Here is a 20293-nt window from a genome sequence, read left to right on the forward strand (position 1 = left end):
GGATTGATGTTCTTGAGCCTGGAAAACTCAACTCATGAAAGCGAATACAAGATCAGCTGTTGATACTGAATAGAGATAGAAGATGTAGTACTTGAAGAGGATCGAAATCTGATAGAACATATGTTGCTTGAGATGCTAAATAGTTTAATAAACATCTTTCGATTTGACGCCGGATTGATTTTCTTGGGCGTGGAAAACTCAACTCATGAAAGCGAATACAAGATCAGCTGTTGATACTGAATAGAAATAGAAGATGTAGTACTTGAAGAGGATCGAAATCTGATAGAATATGTAATGCTTGAGATGCTAAATAGTTTAATAAACATCTTTCGATTTTGACGCCGGATTGATTTTCTTGGGCCTGGAAAACTCAACTCATGAAGGCGAATACAAGATCAGCTGTTGATACTGAATAGAGATAGAAGATGTAGTACTTGAAGAGGATCGAAATCTGATAGAACATATAATGCTTGAGATGCTAAATAGTTTAATAAACATCTTTCGATTTTGACGCCGGATTGATTTTCTTGGGCCTGGAAAACTCAACTCATGAAAGCGAATACAAGATCAGCTGTTGATACTGAATAGAGATAGAAGATGTAGTACTTGAAGAGGATCGTAGTCTGATAGAACATATAATGCTTGAAATGGTAAATAGTTTGATAAACATCTTTCGATTTTGACGCTGGATTGATTTTCTTGGGCGTGGAAAACTCAACTCATGAAAGCGAATACAAGATCAGCTGTTGATACTGAATAGAGATAGAAGATGTAGTACTTGAAGAGGATCGAAATCTGATAGAACATATGTTGCTTGAGATGCTAAATAGTTTAATAAACATCTTTCGATTTTGACGCCGGATTGATTTTCTTGGGCCTGGAAAACTCAACTCATGAAGGCGAATACAAGATCAGCTGTTGATACTGAATAGAGATAGAAGATGTAGTACTTGAAGAGGATCGAAATCTGATAGAACATATAATGCTTGAGATGCTAAATAGTTTAATAAACATCTTTCGATTTTGACGCCGGATTGATTTTCTTGGGCCTGGAAAACTCAACTCATGAAAGCGAATACAAGATCAGCTGTTGATACTGAATAGAGATAGAAGATGTAGTACTTGAAGAGGATCGTAGTCTGATAGAACATATAATGCTTGAAATGCTAAAATAGTTTGATAAACTTCTTTCGATTTTGACGCCGGATTGATGTTCTTGAGCCTGGAAAACTCAACTCATGAAAGCGAATACAAGATCAGCTGTTGATACTGAATAGAGATAGAAGATGTAGTACTTGAAGAGGATCGAAATCTGATAGAATATGTAATGCTTGAAAAGCTAAATAGTTTGATAATAATCTTTCGATTTTGAAGCCGAATTGATGTTCTTGAGCCTGGAAAACTCAACTCATGAAAGCGAATACAAGATCAGCTGTTGATACTGAATAGAGATAGAAGATGTAGTACTTGAAGAGGATCGTAGTCTGGTAGAACATATAATGCTTGAAATGGTAAATAGTTTGATAAACATCTTTCGATTTTGACGCCGGATTGATTTTCTTGGGCGTGGAAAACTCAACTCATGAAAGCGAATACAAGATCAGCTGTTGATACTGAATAGAGATAGAAGATGTAGTACTTGAAGAGGATCGAAATCTGATAGAATATGTAATGCTTGAAAAGCTAAATAGTTTGATAATAATCTTTCGATTTTGAAGCCGAATTGATGTTCTTGAGCCTGGAAAACTCAACTCATGAAAGCGAATACAAGATCAGCTGTTGATACTGAATAGAGATAGAAGATGTAGTACTTGAAGAGGATCGAAATCTGATAGAATATGTAATGCTTGAAAAGCTAAATAGTTTGATAATAATCTTTCGATTTTGAAGCCGGATTGATTTTCTTGGGCGTGGAAAACTCAACTCATGAAAGCGAATACAAGATCAGCTGTTGATACTGAATAGAGATAGAAGATGTAGTACTTGAAGAGGATCGAAATCTGATAGAACATATGTTGCTTGAGATGCTAAATAGTTTAATAAACATCTTTCGATTTTGACGCCGGATTGATTTTCTTGGGCCTGGAAAACTCAACTCATGAAAGCGAATACAAGATCAGCTGTTGATACTGAATAGAGATAGAAGATGTAGTACTTGAAGAGGATCGTAGTCTGATAGAACATATAATGCTTGAAATGGTAAATAGTTTGATAAACATCTTTCGATTTTGACGCTGGATTGATTTTCTTGGGCGTGGAAAACTCAACTCATGAAAGCGAATACAAGATCAGCTGTTGATACTGAATAGAGATAGAAGATGTAGTACTTGAAGAGGATCGTAGTCTGATAGAACATATAATGCTTGAAATGCTAAATAGTTTGATAAACTTCTTTCGATTTTGAAGCCGGATTGATGTTCTTGAGCCTGGAAAACTCAACTCATGAAAGCGAATACAAGATCAGCTGTTGATACTGAATAGAGATAGAAGATGTAGTACTTGAAGAGGATCGTAGTCTGATAGAACATATAATGCTTGAAATGCTAAATAGTTTGATAAACTTCTTTCGATTTTGAAGCCGGATTGATGTTCTTGAGCCTGGAAAACTCAACTCATGAAAGCGAATACAAGATCAGCTGTTGATACTGAATAGAGATAGAAGATGTAGTACTTGAAGAGGATCGTAGTCTGATAGAACATATAATGCTTGAAATGGTAAATAGTTTGATAAACATCTTTCGATTTTGACGCCGGATTGATTTTCTTGGGCGTGGAAAACTCAACTCATGAAAGCGAATACAAGATCAGCTGTTGATACTGAATAGAGATAGAAGATGTAGTACTTGAAGAGGATCGTAGTCTGATAGAACATATAATGCTTGAAATGCTAAATAGTTTGATAAACTTCTTTCGATTTTGAAGCCGGATTGATGTTCTTGAGCCTGGAAAACTCAACTCATGAAAGCGAATACAAGATCAGCTGTTGATACTGAATAGAGATAGAAGATGTAGTACTTGAAGAGGATCGTAGTCTGATAGAACATATAATGCTTGAAATGCTAAATAGTTTGATAAACTTCTTTCGATTTTGAAGCCGGATTGATGTTCTTGAGCCTGGAAAACTCAACTCATGAAAGCGAATACAAGATCAGCTGTTGATACTGAATAGAGATAGAAGATGTAGTACTTGAAGAGGATCGAAATCTGATAGAACATATAATGCTTGAGATGCTAAATAGTTTAATAAACATCTTTCGATTTTGACGCCGGATTGATTTTCTTGGGCGTGGAAAACTCAACTCATGAAAGCGAATACAAGATCAGCTGTTGATACTGAATAGAGATAGAAGATGTAGTACTTGAAGAGGATCGTAGTCTGATAGAACATATAATGCTTGAAATGGTAAATAGTTTGATAAACATCTTTCGATTTTGACGCTGGATTGATTTTCTTGGGCGTGGAAAACTCAACTCATGAAAGCGAATACAAGATCAGCTGTTGATACTGAATAGAGATAGAAGATGTAGTACTTGAAGAGGATCGAAATCTGATAGAACATATGTTGCTTGAGATGCTAAATAGTTTAATAAACATCTTTCGATTTTGACGCCGGATTGATTTTCTTGGGCCTGGAAAACTCAACTCATGAAGGCGAATACAAGATCAGCTGTTGATACTGAATAGAGATAGAAGATGTAGTACTTGAAGAGGATCGAAATCTGATAGAACATATAATGCTTGAGATGCTAAATAGTTTAATAAACATCTTTCGATTTTGACGCCGGATTGATTTTCTTGGGCCTGGAAAACTCAACTCATGAAAGCGAATACAAGATCAGCTGTTGATACTGAATAGAGATAGAAGATGTAGTACTTGAAGAGGATCGTAGTCTGATAGAACATATAATGCTTGAAATGCTAAAATAGTTTGATAAACTTCTTTCGATTTTGACGCCGGATTGATGTTCTTGAGCCTGGAAAACTCAACTCATGAAAGCGAATACAAGATCAGCTGTTGATACTGAATAGAGATAGAAGATGTAGTACTTGAAGAGGATCGTAGTCTGATAGAACATATAATGCTTGAAATGGTAAATAGTTTGATAAACATCTTTCGATTTTGACGCCGGATTGATTTTCTTGGGCGTGGAAAACTCAACTCATGAAAGCGAATACAAGATCAGCTGTTGATACTGAATAGAGATAGAAGATGTAGTACTTGAAGAGGATCGTAGTCTGATAGAACATATAATGCTTGAAATGCTAAATAGTTTGATAAACTTCTTTCGATTTTGAAGCCGGATTGATGTTCTTGAGCCTGGAAAACTCAACTCATGAAAGCGAATACAAGATCAGCTCTTGATACTGAATAGAGATAGAAGATGTAGTACTTGAAGAGGATCGTAGTCTGATAGAACATATAATGCTTGAAATGGTAAATAGTTTGATAAACATCTTTCGATTTTGACGCTGGATTGATTTTCTTGGGCGTGGAAAACTCAACTCATGAAAGCGAATACAAGATCAGCTGTTGATACTGAATAGAGATAGAAGATGTAGTACTTGAAGAGGATCGAAATCTGATAGAACATATGTTGCTTGAGATGCTAAATAGTTTAATAAACATCTTTCGATTTTGACGCCGGATTGATTTTCTTGGGCGTGGAAAACTCAACTCATGAAAGCGAATACAAGATCAGCTGTTGATACTGAATAGAGATAGAAGATGTAGTACTTGAAGAGGATCGTAGTCTGATAGAACATATAATGCTTGAAATGGTAAATAGTTTGATAAACATCTTTCGATTTTGACGCTGGATTGATTTTCTTGGGCGTGGAAAACTCAACTCATGAAAGCGAATACAAGATCAGCTGTTGATACTGAATAGAGATAGAAGATGTAGTACTTGAAGAGGATCGTAGTCTGATAGAACATATAATGCTTGAAATGGTAAATAGTTTGATAAACATCTTTCGATTTTGACGCTGGATTGATTTTCTTGGGCGTGGAAAACTCAACTCATGAAAGCGAATACAAGATCAGCTGTTGATACTGAATAGAGATAGAAGATGTAGTACTTGAAGAGGATCGTAGTCTGATAGAACATATAATGCTTGAGATGCTAAATAGTTTAATAAACATCTTTCGATTTTGACGCCGGATTGATTTTCTTGGGCCTGGAAAACTCAACTCATGAAAGCGAATACAAGATCAGCTGTTGATACTGAATAGAGATAGAAGATGTAGTACTAGAAGAGGATCGAAATCTGATAGAATATGTAATGCTTGAAAAGCTAAATAGTTTGATAATTATCTTTCGATTTTGAAGCCGAATTGATGTTCTTGAGCCTGGAAAACTCAACTCATGAAAGCGAATTCAAGATCAGCTGTTGATACTGAATAGAGATAGAAGATGTAGTACTTGAAGAGGATCGTAGTCTGGTAGAACATATAATGCTTGAAATGCTAAATAGTTTAATAAACATCTTTCGATTTTGACGCCGGATTTTCTTGGGCCTGGAAAACTCAACTCATGAAAGCGAATACAAGAGCAGCTGTTGATACTGAATAGAGATAGAAGATGTAGTACTAGAAGAGGATCGAAATCTGATAGAATATGTAATGCTTGAAAAGCTAAATAGTTTGATAATTATCTTTCGATTTTGAAGCCGAATTGATGTTCTTGGGCCTGGAAAACTCAACTCATGAAAGCGAATACAAGATCAGCTGTTGATACTGAATAGAGATAGAAGATGTAGTACTTGAAGAGGATCGAAATCTGATAGAATATGTAATGCTTGAAAAGCTAAATAAATTGATAATTATCTTTCGATTTTGAAGCCGAATTGATGTTCTTGAGCCTGGAAAACTCAACCCATAAAAGCGAATACAAGATCAGCTGATGATACTGAATAGAGATAGAAGAGGTAGTACTTGAAGAGGATCATAGTCTGGTAGAACATATAATGCTTGAAATGCTAAATAGTTTGATAAACATTTTCTGATTTTGAAGCGGATTAATATTCTTTAGTCAGGAAAACTCAATCCTTGGAAGTGAAGAAAAGATCAGTCAATTCATGTACTCAGATTGTTGATGAAACAAATGCTTTAAATCGTGCCATGGTAAGTTTCGTTCCATATAAATATAGTGATTTTTTATAATTAATAATGTTTTTCTTTACAGATTAATTCTACTACAGCTTCATAACGTGCGTTACATTACTTAAAGGATTTTCTAGTAGTAAATTGTTCTTGACTATTGTGTTGTAAAACTGGGAAAGTTTTTTTAATTATTTATTATTAATTAATACCAATTTACCATGATTCAGAGTAGAGGAAGTGGAGGATGTAGGGTAATAGAAAATAACATTTACAACATAATAATATTAGCTCGTTCTTTTAAGTAAAATATTAGTTTTAAAATATAAAGTTAAAATGAACCTCAAATTTGTTAGGTAATTTATTAGAGTGTACGAGTTGGACAGTTTTGTTCGAAAATGGAATTGAGCGAAGAGCGCAGAAGACTGAAGAGAGGGACTGGGCATGATGTTTTGACGACGCTTGAAATGAGAATAAGGCAGTTTTGTGACGAATATTGTAGAATGAGGATGTGCTGAAAAGTGTTGTTAATAAAATAAATATATGTATATTATAGAAGTTAAATTGTGTTTAGTCATTAAAAAAAAAGAAAAACCCGACAGAGACCTTACATTTATTCTCTATAATTGATAAATATGATTTACTTTTTGTTTTGAAGAAATTTTAAATTACTATTGAAATTTTTCCAAGTTACGTATTGCTGAAGATGATCTTTTAAGACAAAACATGCAATAACAATGTGTTTACATTTTAAATCGAAACAAATATTTTCAAAACATGTACTGCTATACGTTGCAATAATCAACAACTTTAGTTTTCTGAAATGCGTTCGCATTTATTAAAATAAATTAAATTATCACACATTTTGAGTAATCTGTTTGGGGTGAAGTTGATCTAGACAGCTTACTAAAATCATTATGACCTAGTAGTCAAAATACACTAGGTTATTTGTATGAATGTTGATTTTATTACGTAAAGAAGTCTACGAAGTCAATATTTGAAACGAAAATAGTCATTTATGACTACTCTCTCTTTCTTTCACAAAATACATTTTCATGATTATAATCGAAAACATCTGGATTTCTAATAGCGGTAACATTACTTGACGGAGTGATTGTTGACTACCGTTTCATAAAAAATATTGGTACTTTTGACTGACATCAAATGATCATCTTCACCTCAATGATCATCTTCCCCAGTTGACGGGTAATTAGTGGGAAATATTGATCTGCATTTTTAAGACAAAATCATTTAAGAGTCATACATTTGCTGACCTTGAATTACGATGCTCTAATCTAAGTTGTGTATTACGCATGAAAATTCTTTTGATTCGTTAAATTAGGATAATTGAAAATTGTGATTGTTTGATCACAATTACTGGTCGTTTACAATCATTTACTTACACTCAATCATATTTTATTATTTGCAAACAAATTGTATATTTTACTGTTTTTATCAGGTACATATATACGGTTCATAGTGTCTAGTACTTTTTCGATACTGAAATTCGCGGTATTCGGTATTTTCGGTACCGGTACTAACGGTGCCACAACCCTAAGCTTGACATCAAAGTTCACATATCTTAAATCACCAGTCTGGAACGTAGTCTAACGGTTCTGGCAGCACACACTGGAACTGGACGGATGGTCACGCCGTGTGGTGCGATCGAAGCACGTTGTTGTTGTGTCTGCGCCGCACTCAACCCCTGCAGCTGGGCAAAGGTGCGGAACAACAGCGTCTGTTGGTGGAGCGCACGAGGATGATGATGGTGATGGACCGCTCGGCTGGGCGGTGATGCCTGCGCTCGTTGACGATGGATGCCGATGAAGTTGTAAACTTATCGTTATTTTGCAAAAATCGATCGAAATCCAGGAATGGCTACCTAATTGTTTCAATTGAGGAGTACTTCCACCCAAGCACTGATTCACAAAATCTTCGGTGAAAAAACCTATACTTTAGTGAAAAAAAAGGACAGAAAACCGTACGCCGTACGCGGACTTAAACCGTCTTGCACGGATGCTGACGTGGAATTATATTTGAAATAACGATTTATCCCTATAATTCTTTGAATATGGGAGAGAAGCTCCAGAAAAGTTTTTAAATAATCTAATATTGTACTGCCAGTGCCCCTCTATGTAGATCCAGTGACGAGCTCGGCAGTCTAGTGTCTACAGCTTCTGCCCTATAAGCAGGGCGACTTTGTATTTCTATCTTAGTTATTTCTGTGTTTCACGTTCTACCAAAACGATTCCTAATACTAATGACACCTGTGGTATCTCACCATGGTACAAGTTGTACTATGTGTGGTCCCTTGTACCATGTTGGTACAACGTGGAAAACCATGGCATCAATATAAGGGTATAAACGTGGTATACCACGTCGTTGTCACCAGTGTGTCTTTAGTATAATGTTATAACCTTCCACACTAACAATCCAAAACCTTCCGTGGCACCAATGCGAGGTCGTAGAGTTCTCTGCATCTTTCTTAAGAGTTCTAGCTAACTATCCTTTTCTCCCTACATTCGTAAAGGTCGTAGGCAGGACAGATCTTGACTATTGGAGAGTGCATTGCTTCCATCTAAGTAAGAGATAGTAATTAATCCCAAATCAATATATGTGGTAACGGATGAAAATAATGCTACCCTCATAGAATAGTCTTGGCTTGTACCACCTACGAATTCGTGCGAATTGCTCAATAGATCCATAAATTGCTTGGTTGTTTGCATAGCGATCAATCCCTATTTTGAAATCAAATGAATAAATTTTGAAATAAATATGGAATTGGGATTACAATTCAACCTATTTTTTTTTTTTAAATACTATCTTATCAGTACAACTGTATGTTAAAGAAAAGCAACATTCTAATTTCCACTTGTCCAATGGCCATTCCCAGCCAGCTGAAAACCTCCCTGGACCTGAAGGAGACCACCCTGTGGAATCGAAAGCGAAATCAATGAGGATGCATCACCTTTCATCGCCATCGCGGCGGAGATCTGGCAGCCATCGCCGAAGCGTCGCGCTGCTTCCTGGACAATCAATCGATTTCTGCAACATCGAGAGTACAATCGGCGCCTGGAGGACATCGCCCGCGCCGGTCGCCTGTCTAAGAAACCACCCTCGAAGTATCGTTCGACGATGAGTTCGAAATGCGGAAAGTTTTCCATGATCTACGACGTGTTTCGGTGTAAGTGGAGTTGTGGGTTGAGTGTACTAATATGAGTCGAGTTTTGAAATTGAAATTTCAATCAATGAGTTTCATGCTTCGATTTTGATCAATTCCTAGGCAATTGGGCAATGCCGTTTAAAATTATTCAACCTACATACCGGTATCTGTGCCACACCCAATCAATAATTCAATTGTCAACAAAATGTCTCATATCGTGATTGTAAGTAGGTTTGCCGCATAGTTTGCCTATCTTTTATGATGGGTCGCACAATCAATCGAGATTTCCATGATTTATGATTCTATTCCTTCCTGAAACGGCGCTGTATGAGGCAGGCAGGTATTACCGTCACGTCGTAGGGGCTTAAACCAACGGAAGCAACGTCCATCATAGCAGAACGTTTCTAATGAGCTCACGGTTTGGTACGAATGAGTTTGCCAAAAGTTGCTCTCTTTATTGGTTTTCGAGACTATGACGAAAGAGAAAATTCCTGCTAACCCTTCTCCATTGAGTACAATGGCAATGGCAAAATACTACGCTGTATACTCATCTAGCGGTGACTTTAACGCGAGAGAAGTGGATAACGCGTCATCGAGGAAAAGTAGAATCACTGAAAATTAACACGACAAGGTATAGCCAATGGAATTTAAAATATTAAAATTACAAAAGAGATTTATTTGAAATGATTTATTAGGCGAGATTAGAAATTCAATAAACATTGAAAATAGTACCATCTCCGTAATTTCTGAGAAAACTTATTGTCATTAAATTCAACTTAATATATGTAGATAATCAAAATTCTAACCTCATGCCATTAATTATTGTAAATATATACCGTTTTGAAATTTAAAAAATATTTTGAGCTGCATCCCACATCGCTGTAATTTTTTCATGATTCTTTTTTCTTTTGATGACAGAGTTCATTCTTCTAGTATACGAGAAAGTAATGGCTATTACTTGAAACTAAACAATTCTTCCGTTCAATTTATTTCAACGCGTAAAGTCAACAGTCGTCGAATGTTAAATGCACCAACTCAACCGCTTCTTATAGTAATAACTAGATCTGGTTACATAAAATGTAATTCTTCTCATTATTCTTTGCATTACATCCCCTATACGGGAACATTGCCGCCCGAAAACAGTTCTTAGGCTGGTCCAGAAATTAAAATCAATCATACTCAGCATACTTCTCTTTAGGTCACGTAAACGATGTACCTTGTAATGAGTGTTTGAAAAGGACTATCATAGAATTGGGCACATAAGAGAAAGGCAAAGCTTGACATCAACAAACTTGGGCCTCTCAGATGCCTAATAAAAGTATTTACATCACATCACTAATAGCTGGCTAAATAGAATCGCATTATTGCTTCCGTGTTGAAAATTACCTATAGCTCCACTCTGTTACGAGTCCTCCCTAGATTTTCATTCAGTCAATCAAACAACCACGCGTTTATGCTCCAGTGAATCCAGTGAGTATGATGTATTTACTTCCATTCGGCTTTAATACATAGATCACACTACATGTATCTGAATATAATTGGGTGTTTCATCCTCGGCACCTGTTGAATATCCTTCTGCCTCTAACTCACTGGCTTTTGGAGCAGAAACCCCAATAAAAAGGTGAATGAATTATAGCTGATAGAACTGAAACAAGGTTGCGGCTCTAAGTTCAACCACAACCTCGATAGGGATCAAATCTTCCTTCCTTCTTTTCTTCTTTTCGATGTTGTATTGGCAAATTATAATTTACTCCCAAGTGAAAAGCCAAAAAAGGCGAAGAAAACTATGTTTGGGTGCCCACCAGAAAGGTATTTCGAAACCGGTCGGTAACTGAAGTGGAGTATACTGCAGCAACTACATCAGTCTTGGAAGGAAATTGGAAACGTGATTGTTTCGGATTCACGTGGAAGAGTAATTGATGGGTGCATGCAACGCGTATATGGTCATGGTTATGGGTTGTTATTATAGATACCACGGATCATGGTGCACCATGCAATGAAAGAAAGGTTGACTGTATTTTTTTTATTTTATACTCTTCATACTAATGTTCGGTTTTTGCAATTTCAATCAAACTTGTCTTACAACAGGCTTTGAAAATATATTTCTTATGAGAACTATCCGCAGGTAAGTTTACTTATAGAGTTTTTACGTAATATAAATCTATACTCAATCAACAAGTGTTACAGCGAATTATTTTGCTTAAGATTTATTAAAACCCGTAGAAAATTGTGTTCCGATTGACCTTTTGATAAGACAAATAATTGTTAGAAATCAGCTTCTTAAAACAAATCCTAGCTTCATATATTAATAGTTAAAAAAAAATATGATTTACTCGATAGTAGTAACTGTATGCTTATTGAGTCAATTCTCTAATACCTATTTAATTACCTTTTATATGCTTTATCCCTGTGACGTCCATGATGATGCTATAATATGATGTAAGAGCTTTGCTACTTCTTTAAAGTTCAAGAAGTTTATGATTACTACCTGTTATGATTTCACATGAGTAAACATGAAATATATATCTGATAACGAGTTATGATACGTATTCCACATCCATTTTGTTAGAATGTACTTCCAGTTATTTAGTTTATTTAATAGACTAAGGCCGAATGTGGCCTGTGTGTATATAAAGATCTTCTCCATTCTGGTCCATGGCTACACGTGCCAACCAGGTCACGAGGGTCCAAAGTCAATCTTCCACCTGATCGATCACCTTGCCTGCTGCGCACCTTCGCCTTCTTGTGCCTCATCGATCGTTGTCGAGAACCATTTTCACCAGTTGTCCGATATCTGGCTACGTGCCCGGCCCATCGCAGTCGTCCGATTTTCGCGGTGTGAACGAGGATGCACGGTACAGCCGCCCTCAAAGTGGTAGGAATGACTGCATGATATCGATGAGCCTAGTGTATTTTCCTTATGAAATACACCATGATTTGAGCCATGATACTGCATGATTCGCGCCCGAAGCATCCGAAGCGTTACCAATTATTCTGTCATGCGAGAACCATGAATCGGAATCTGATATCAAGTCACTGTTCCCAAATCGATTTGAATTCTGGAAATCAGACCTTGGCTCATGATAGTGGATGCGCACAATTCATGATTCCGTTTTTTTTCTAGGCCATAGAATCCAAATCTGATTTCTGGATTTTGAATAATGAAATCGGGGCTTTTCAGTACCATATATAAAACATGTTTTTGCGTTGTGAATCTGTATGTAATACATTTTGTATTTTCATTAGATTTATTTTGTTCATAGTACTAGATGATCCCTTTGCCTTCCGGTCGGTTGCTGAGATACTCGTTGAAGTTTTTGAACTGTAAATGAATATTTTATTTATTGTTTGACGAATTACGTAGAATACCTTTCGGATTTTGCGTTGAGTTCTCGTTGTTTCACTGATTCTGGCATCTGCTCAGGTTGCAAAATCTTGTTTCTCCTTCACGATGCCTTGAACAGAGTTTTCTTGAAGGGGAAAAGCTTTGAAAATGTGTATATAGCATCTTTTAGAAATATAAGCATGAATTTGCTGTAAAATAATCTGATTTTGTAAAGAAACAACATAACTAAAAGAAACATGGGACAAAAGACATGCAGGACAGCTTAGTATGGGTAGAAAAGTTGTCGAATTCCATCGGTCACCCCAAGGATTGTGTCTTTGGTGAGAAAACAATCTCTCAAAATTTCAGCTCAATCACTTGTTGCATAAGCTGGCGCATTTGATTTAAAGTTTGTATGGGGATTTCAGCCAAAATATATAGGAAAATGCACCTCCGTCACTCATTCGATCTGGAAATTGGTTCTGAATGCTCGATTGAGCCTAGATTCGCAAAAAGGCAGTTGAGTGTTAAGGTAGAACAATTTCACAGAAGATTGTGATGATTAAATTAACTTTTACTTAGTTTTCGGCTGATTTATTAGGAGCTAGATTGTGTATTTTGGATTTATTGATCGAATCAAATCAGTACAATACAATCTTCTATGAAATTGAATATGTTACAGAGCACATACCAACTGACCTTTTTGCAATTCTGAACTCAATCAAGCAATCAGAAGCACAAAGCGATTGAGCTGAAATTTTGAGAGATTGATTTTCTCACCAGAAGGACAACAATCCTGTTACGATTTTGCATTCATTAGTAATATACGCTATTAATAATTCTTGATGAATTTTGAGGTGATAAAATAGAAAACGTGACAATATCAAAAAAATATTTTCAATTTTTAATTTGTTTACAAAAGTTGAGAAAGCAAAATTCGTGAACGGAACCTATAGTTTCTAATCGAAAAGGTTTACAAAATGAAAGTTATTTATGAAAATCTCGATTGTTTTGCAATTATTTACAAAAACAAAAAGAACGACAAAATTTCTGAAATGTCTATGTGTATGGATCAAAGGGCCTTATTGGCCATTCAAGTCCATAAGTGGTCATGGACACAATGTCTTGCTCAGAGTGCGATAATAGATTTTTTAAACGTGCTCTAGGATTCGAGTTTCTGTTAGCTGGCAACTTTTAGGGATATTACATTATCCATGAAGGACCCATAGTGGTCAGGTCCAGGAATGGGTAACGAAATTTTATATAACTTAGAGCATTTAAAAAAGCTTTGAAAGCCGTGTTCTTCTATGTGAAAATTCATGAATTGAACATTTCTACGGATGTTCCGGATCTTAGAAAGGTGTAATACCAAGTTCATCCACAATGGGTCACACAATCATTTGTTACTTCAGTGTTCGAAATAAAAAGCTTTGAGAAACCAGTTCTCTATGATGAGTTTCATAAATTGACCACTTTTGAGGACGTTTCGATCTTCTGAGGGACTTTAGGGCACCTAGGTCCATCAAAATGGGTCACCACAATCATTTGTTACTCAGAGCTCAATAATGAGAGGCTTTAGAAAAACCGCGCTCTTCAAGGATGAGCCCATGAATGGCCACTTATTGGAGTTCCGGACCCTTCTGAGGACTCCGGTGCACTCAAGTCTATCACAATGGGTCACACAATAATTTGTTGCTCAGCAATCGAAATGGAAAAACTTGAAAACGGCGCTTTTCATGATAAGTTTCTATGAATTTACCATTTTACGGAGTTCCGGGTTTCCCGGAGGGACACGGACCGTGGAATAACAGGAATTGTGTTGATCCATGGAAATGGACAATGACTAATTTTATTTGATTATTGTTACGCAATGCTCTTATTTCCAAAATCATCTCTTCAAAAGGCAAGAAATCACCCAAAATTGTCCTAAGAATCTATGTTCCTTCGAAATCGATTCCTGGATGCACTCAATTTCTTAGCCTCGGTAAATTGCAAAACGACATCCGAAACTATACCTCCAATTTGGTTCCAAAGACTGAGAATCGATCGAAAATAAACTCTGGGAACGAATCTTAAGTTGGGGTTTTGACCGCAATGCACAAAGTGTCACTTTTTTGTTGTGCGTTCCTAGAGGTCGCTAAAGTCGTTATCACCCAAAATTTACGTTTGAAAGTTAGAATAGTCAAAAAATTTCAAAACCTATAACAGGTACAAAGCTGCAATCGTTTTTAAACTCCTCTGGGCCTGAAATAGACCTCAATGTCACTACCAGTTTTCTGAATTGGGAAATAAGGGAGTTAAGAAAGAAATGTCCGTTCTTTTGCAGCTTTGTGCAAGATAGATCTCTGGCAATCACAGAAAGCTCTAATCGCTTTCCTTTAGCTGCAGAACCTCGAAGTAGTGATTCCTTGACTGACGATTATACATAGGAGTAATTGGCCAGCTCTGCACGGTCAAGATTGTTTTAAAATACCTCTAGAATTTCATTGTCCAGAAGTGGATTATAGAGCTTCTGCTCATGGGTTATTCTCCGCTTATATTGCAGGCAGCAGAGGTTCATTCCATGATCCATAATGATGAATATGCTAAAATTTAGTTTTGTATTAGTTTTAATTCCGCAAATTAAAATTATATAGAAAGGCAAAATGACCACCCTACCTGATGGAGCGAGACGGAACAAACTGACGCAATTGGATGGAACTGACGAGCTAGAAACATAACTGGTCGGACTGGAGACGGGCCTGACGGGATGTACGATAACGGAACTGTGTTGAATAAAACGAGCACTTAATCATAAAAAGTCGAGAGAAAAGGAAAGTTATTCTTTCAAATTTATCAATTTTTCTTCCCGAGCAAAGTCTGAAAACATAACGAGAGCATATAGAAAACACATTTTGAATTCGACATCAAAATGAAATCATAATTAGTTTTCAAATATGAATCATCATGATTGATTATATATTTTGATATCATTTTGCTGTAGATTTCTAAATTGTATGATCTGACATCAAACTGTGTACTTATTTTGTTATCGGAACCAATATCAAATTTAGTTTTCGATTTGCTCTCATCGATATGCAGGAATAGTTATCGATTTGATGTCACAGTAGATTTTTCTGCTATTATTTTGTTATTTTAACCGTTAAAACGACCAAAAAGATATCAAATTAAGTAATCATATTCGGCGATTTCACAACATCAAAACGAGTTATCGTTTTGCTCTCAAGCTTTGCTCGGGTTACTTACCGGAACTTTAGCGGAAACAGGATGGCGACGAAACAAACGAAATATAAAATTTTACTTGCGGACAAGAACACCTACAAAAACGATGGCACGAAAACACTAGCACTGACCTGATAAAAAGAAATGGTCAAAGTTTCTTATTTCAAAAAAAAAAATCAAGTGCATTTTTACTTTCGAACGCGAACGATGCTGCAAAATGGTTGATTGCATGTTGACAGATACGCATAACGCTTGCTGTGATCATGATTTCTGGCCTCGAAAATGGGCACGGAATCACGAAATGGTAATTTGGTCTTGCAATCATGATTCATAGTCATGATTTCATGACTTATAGTCATGATTTCATAAATGAATGTAGCTTCTGGTTTCATGATTTACAAATCATGATAACGGGATCAGATTTGTATCCGTGTGGTTCTCCCAACAGCTGATGCAATTCGTGGTTCATTCGCCTCCACGTACCGTCCGCCATCTGCACCCCCATAAGATGGTAGCAGCACTTTCCTTCGAAAACTCCAAGTGCGCGTTGGTCCTCCACGAGCATCGTCCAGGTCTCGTGTCCGTAGAGGACTACCGGTCTAATTGTCACACTTTCTGTCCTGTCCAGAAATCTCCTACAGTGCCACGACGTTGCAGTTGCGGGGATGTAATTCATCGTAGATCATCCTGTCGCAACCTGCGAAACCCAGCGACTCTGTAATTCCCACCAAGCTTCCAATCGTGATCCTGTATTCGTCGCCCAGGTCTTCTGCCGATTATATCGAGTCGCATTATCTCTTATATTGTTGGTAATGATTGGTTTAGGGCGGTATTGGGCGCAAACCTCCTGTCTCGTCGGAGGGCCGTCAAGCAGGGCTGTTTAGCGTCCCACCCAACTACCAGGATTTGGGCTTGTAGGCTTGATGACAAGTCGCTTGTGGGGCCTACTATGGATACATGCAGCTTTTATAGAGGTTTAACAGGGCACTGTCAAACCCCACCCATCCTGTAGGCAGTCCACAACTCGCAGATGGCCTGGGAGGGATCGTCAAGCCTTGGACATAGTCCTCGTGCCCGGCAAGCTTGTGATTATTTAAAGATTTGAAAATAATACAAAAATTGACTAACGGTATTCCACGTATTCCATATAATACATACCTACAACACCTTTTTTGCCTTTCTCGTATTTGTATTTCAGCTTGAGCATGAATCAACGCGTGTTTGGCTTCTTCTATACGTATGTACCTCAGAAAGTTTTCGAAGGGAACCCGAAATCGTTCGAGTTAAGAATATATTATTTGCGGATGCCGATTTACTGGGTAAGTTTCATCCAACCAGTGTAAAAAGGTTCTTATTCAAAAGTTAATGCTTATAATAGTAGTTTCTGCAACTAGTTGCAAAAGGATAATTTTTCAGCACAGAGTTGAATAAATACTACGAGTGATGAAAAAATCGAGTTTGGCAACGCATTGTACATTGCAATGACGAAAAATAGTCTTTAATAAGATAAATCTGTACCAAAAATGTACAGTCGAATTTACTCCGCAAGATCATTATTGCCAATAAATTGTGTTGCTGCAGAGAACAATCAGATTCCATGTTATCGTGTCACATTACAGTGTCGTGACTGATTCAACCACCGCTCCTAATCGGAGCTTGTTGCCGCTACTCCGAACGACAATCAAAGTAGAGAGCAGTTCTACCTGCTCTGACTTGATTGTCATCGGGAACTGCTTCCTCCGGCGGCATTTCGACCAGCAGGGCGGTGCCACCCGCTACCGCTGCCCTACTGCCACGGGAACACGGACCCATTCCTATAGGTTCATGCTGCTCGGACCTACTCCTGTAGGTCCTGGTCCAGAATGGGCACTACGCCACGTAGTCTCCGCCCAGCTGCAGGTCTCACCGTTGATGCGCCTAAACACATCGGCAAAAATTCAAATTGTTCTACCATTTTACTCATATCTATAGACATATGAGAATGGTCCGGTAGTGATGGGTTAACACTCCATTCGTGCCATTCATACTTGTTGCCATATTTTACCATGAATGCCTTCATTTCATTAGGTGCAATATAATTGCTTACTTTTTATGAATTGCCAGCAATATGCACTGAGCTTTCAAAGCTTGCTTACATCACATTGTTAAAGAATTTGTGATATATAAGGATTTATAATAAGTGCCTTGTACTTCTTTTTAAGCTTTTTCAGTACATTTAAATACTTGTTCGACTTTAATTTATTTTATTTATTTTAATTAAATGCTATCACCACAATCCTGCCTACCTCTACTCTCCAAGATGTTGTATTGTTGTTTAACTACATCAATATTATTATTGAATGTCTCATTTCGTTTTACATTTTCATGCAAGATATTCATCAATCTAAGTCAAGTACTTAATATGGAAGTAAATACATATCAATCAAAATCCATCGCAATTCACAAGAACTAATATAACAAAATTTTATCCATTGCAAATTACATCTAAACCAGATTCCAGTCCAAATACATTACAAACTTACATGACATTCACATCCATTCTTTATCGACATTCTAACCTTTAAATCAACTTTACCAATTCGATCAACTTTATTTATTTTATTTAAATTTTTACCCATCATGTTTCTTTTTTTAAATTTATTTATAACTCTTCAATATTTAATCAAGTCTGAATGATTTTTTTTGCACGTACAGAGTTTGTAAATCATTGTATATTATAAAATCACTTTACTTAATTGCACCTGTGGTTCAAATCATGTTTTTTTTTTTTTGGATCTCTAGGTTCTAACTCACCAGCAGTTCATTTGAATTGAACATCAAATATAATAAAGCACTAGATCCTAGCACTAGATTTTTCAAAATTTGTTAAATGAGTTTCTAATTATAGTTAAAGATCATTACTTATTCAAAGCCGAATCCATATCTAATGATAAAACAGTTCAATCAAATCCAATACAAAGCTAGGCCCATTCATACCCAAATGAAAAATCAATCCAACCAATAAAACAAAACCAACTACATCTAATCCAAACCAATAACGACCCAAATCCAATCCAAATCTAGATCAACTCAGTCTAAACATAAAAAATCAATCCAAATACAATCCAATCCAAACTAGTTCAACTCCATTTCAAATCAAATCCAATTCAAGTCCTATACAAATCTAACCTAAATTCAATCCAATCATAATCCAATGCAAATACAAATCCAACTCAAAACCAACTAATTCAAATGCAATCTAACCAATCCAGATTCAATTCAAATTTAATCCAAGTTCAATCCAAATCAAATCTGATTTCAATGCAAAACAATCCAAATGATATCCAATCCGATTTATTTCGCAACCAATCTAAATCCAATGCAAATGCAATCAAAATCCAATCTCACAAAATCCAAAACAAATCCAAAAAAATCCAATCTAAATCCAATTCAAAGCAATGCAATCCAAATACTATCAAATTATCAACAATCAAAATCCAATTCAAATTAATCCAACCCATTGAAATTCAATTCCAATCTAACCAGTCGAAATCAAATTCAAATCAATCCTAATCCAGATCAAATTCAAACCAATGCAAATCCATTCAAGTCAAACCAAATCTAGTACAATCCAAATTAATCCAACTCCATTCCGTTTTCAATGCAAAACAATCCAAATGCAATCCAAATCCAATCCAAATAAACCAAATGCCATCCAATCCAAACCACTAAAAACCAAACCAAACTCCATTAAAATCCAATCCAAATCCAATCTAAATCCATTCCAATTCGAATCCATTCCAAGTTAAATCCAATCCAAATGCAATTCAAACCTTATCAAAATTTAGATCCAATCCAAATCCAATGCAAACCATTCAAATCGAGTCCAAATCTGGTACAACCCAATCTAAATCTAATCTGACTTCATAGAATCTAAATCTAATCAAAATACAAATCCATTTCAACTCTATTTCAAATTCAATCCAATCTAAACCAATCCAAATGCAACCAATTTAAATCCAACCAATCCAAATGCAATCCAATTCTAATCCAATCCAACTATAATCCAAATGCAATCCAAACTCAATCTCAATTTAATCCAAACCGATATCTTTTTTTGTTTTTTGTTTCTTTATTAAGGAGACTTTCAGCCTAGCTGGTTTCCCGACGCAAACCGATATCAATGCAAATACAATCCAATCCAATTCAAAACTATTCCAAATGCAATGAAATCTGAATCCAATCCAGTTCAATCCAGATTCAATTTGAATCCAACTCACACCAATCCAGATCCAATCGAAGGAAATACAAACTCAATTCCAAATCAAATGCAAATCCAATCAAGATCGAATCTGATTTCAAGGAAATACAACCCAAATTCAATCCGAATACAAGTCCAATTCAAATCCAATCCAAGAACAAACCAATCAAATCTCTAAATCCTATCCAATCTAAATCCAATCCATATGCAATACAAACCAATAACGACCCAAACCAATCCAA

The 20293-nt window shown here is 36.3% G+C and overlaps 1 pseudogene; it reads left to right on the plus strand.

The window, feature by feature from the left end:
• The window catches only part of LOC134222547 (uncharacterized), a 76985-nt pseudogene that overhangs the window by 23218 nt on the left and 33474 nt on the right, over nt 1–20293 (plus strand).

Source organism: Armigeres subalbatus, chromosome 3 (assembly GCF_024139115.2).
Source record: "Armigeres subalbatus isolate Guangzhou_Male chromosome 3, GZ_Asu_2, whole genome shotgun sequence".
NCBI classification, from domain to species: Eukaryota; Metazoa; Arthropoda; class Insecta; order Diptera; family Culicidae; genus Armigeres; species Armigeres subalbatus.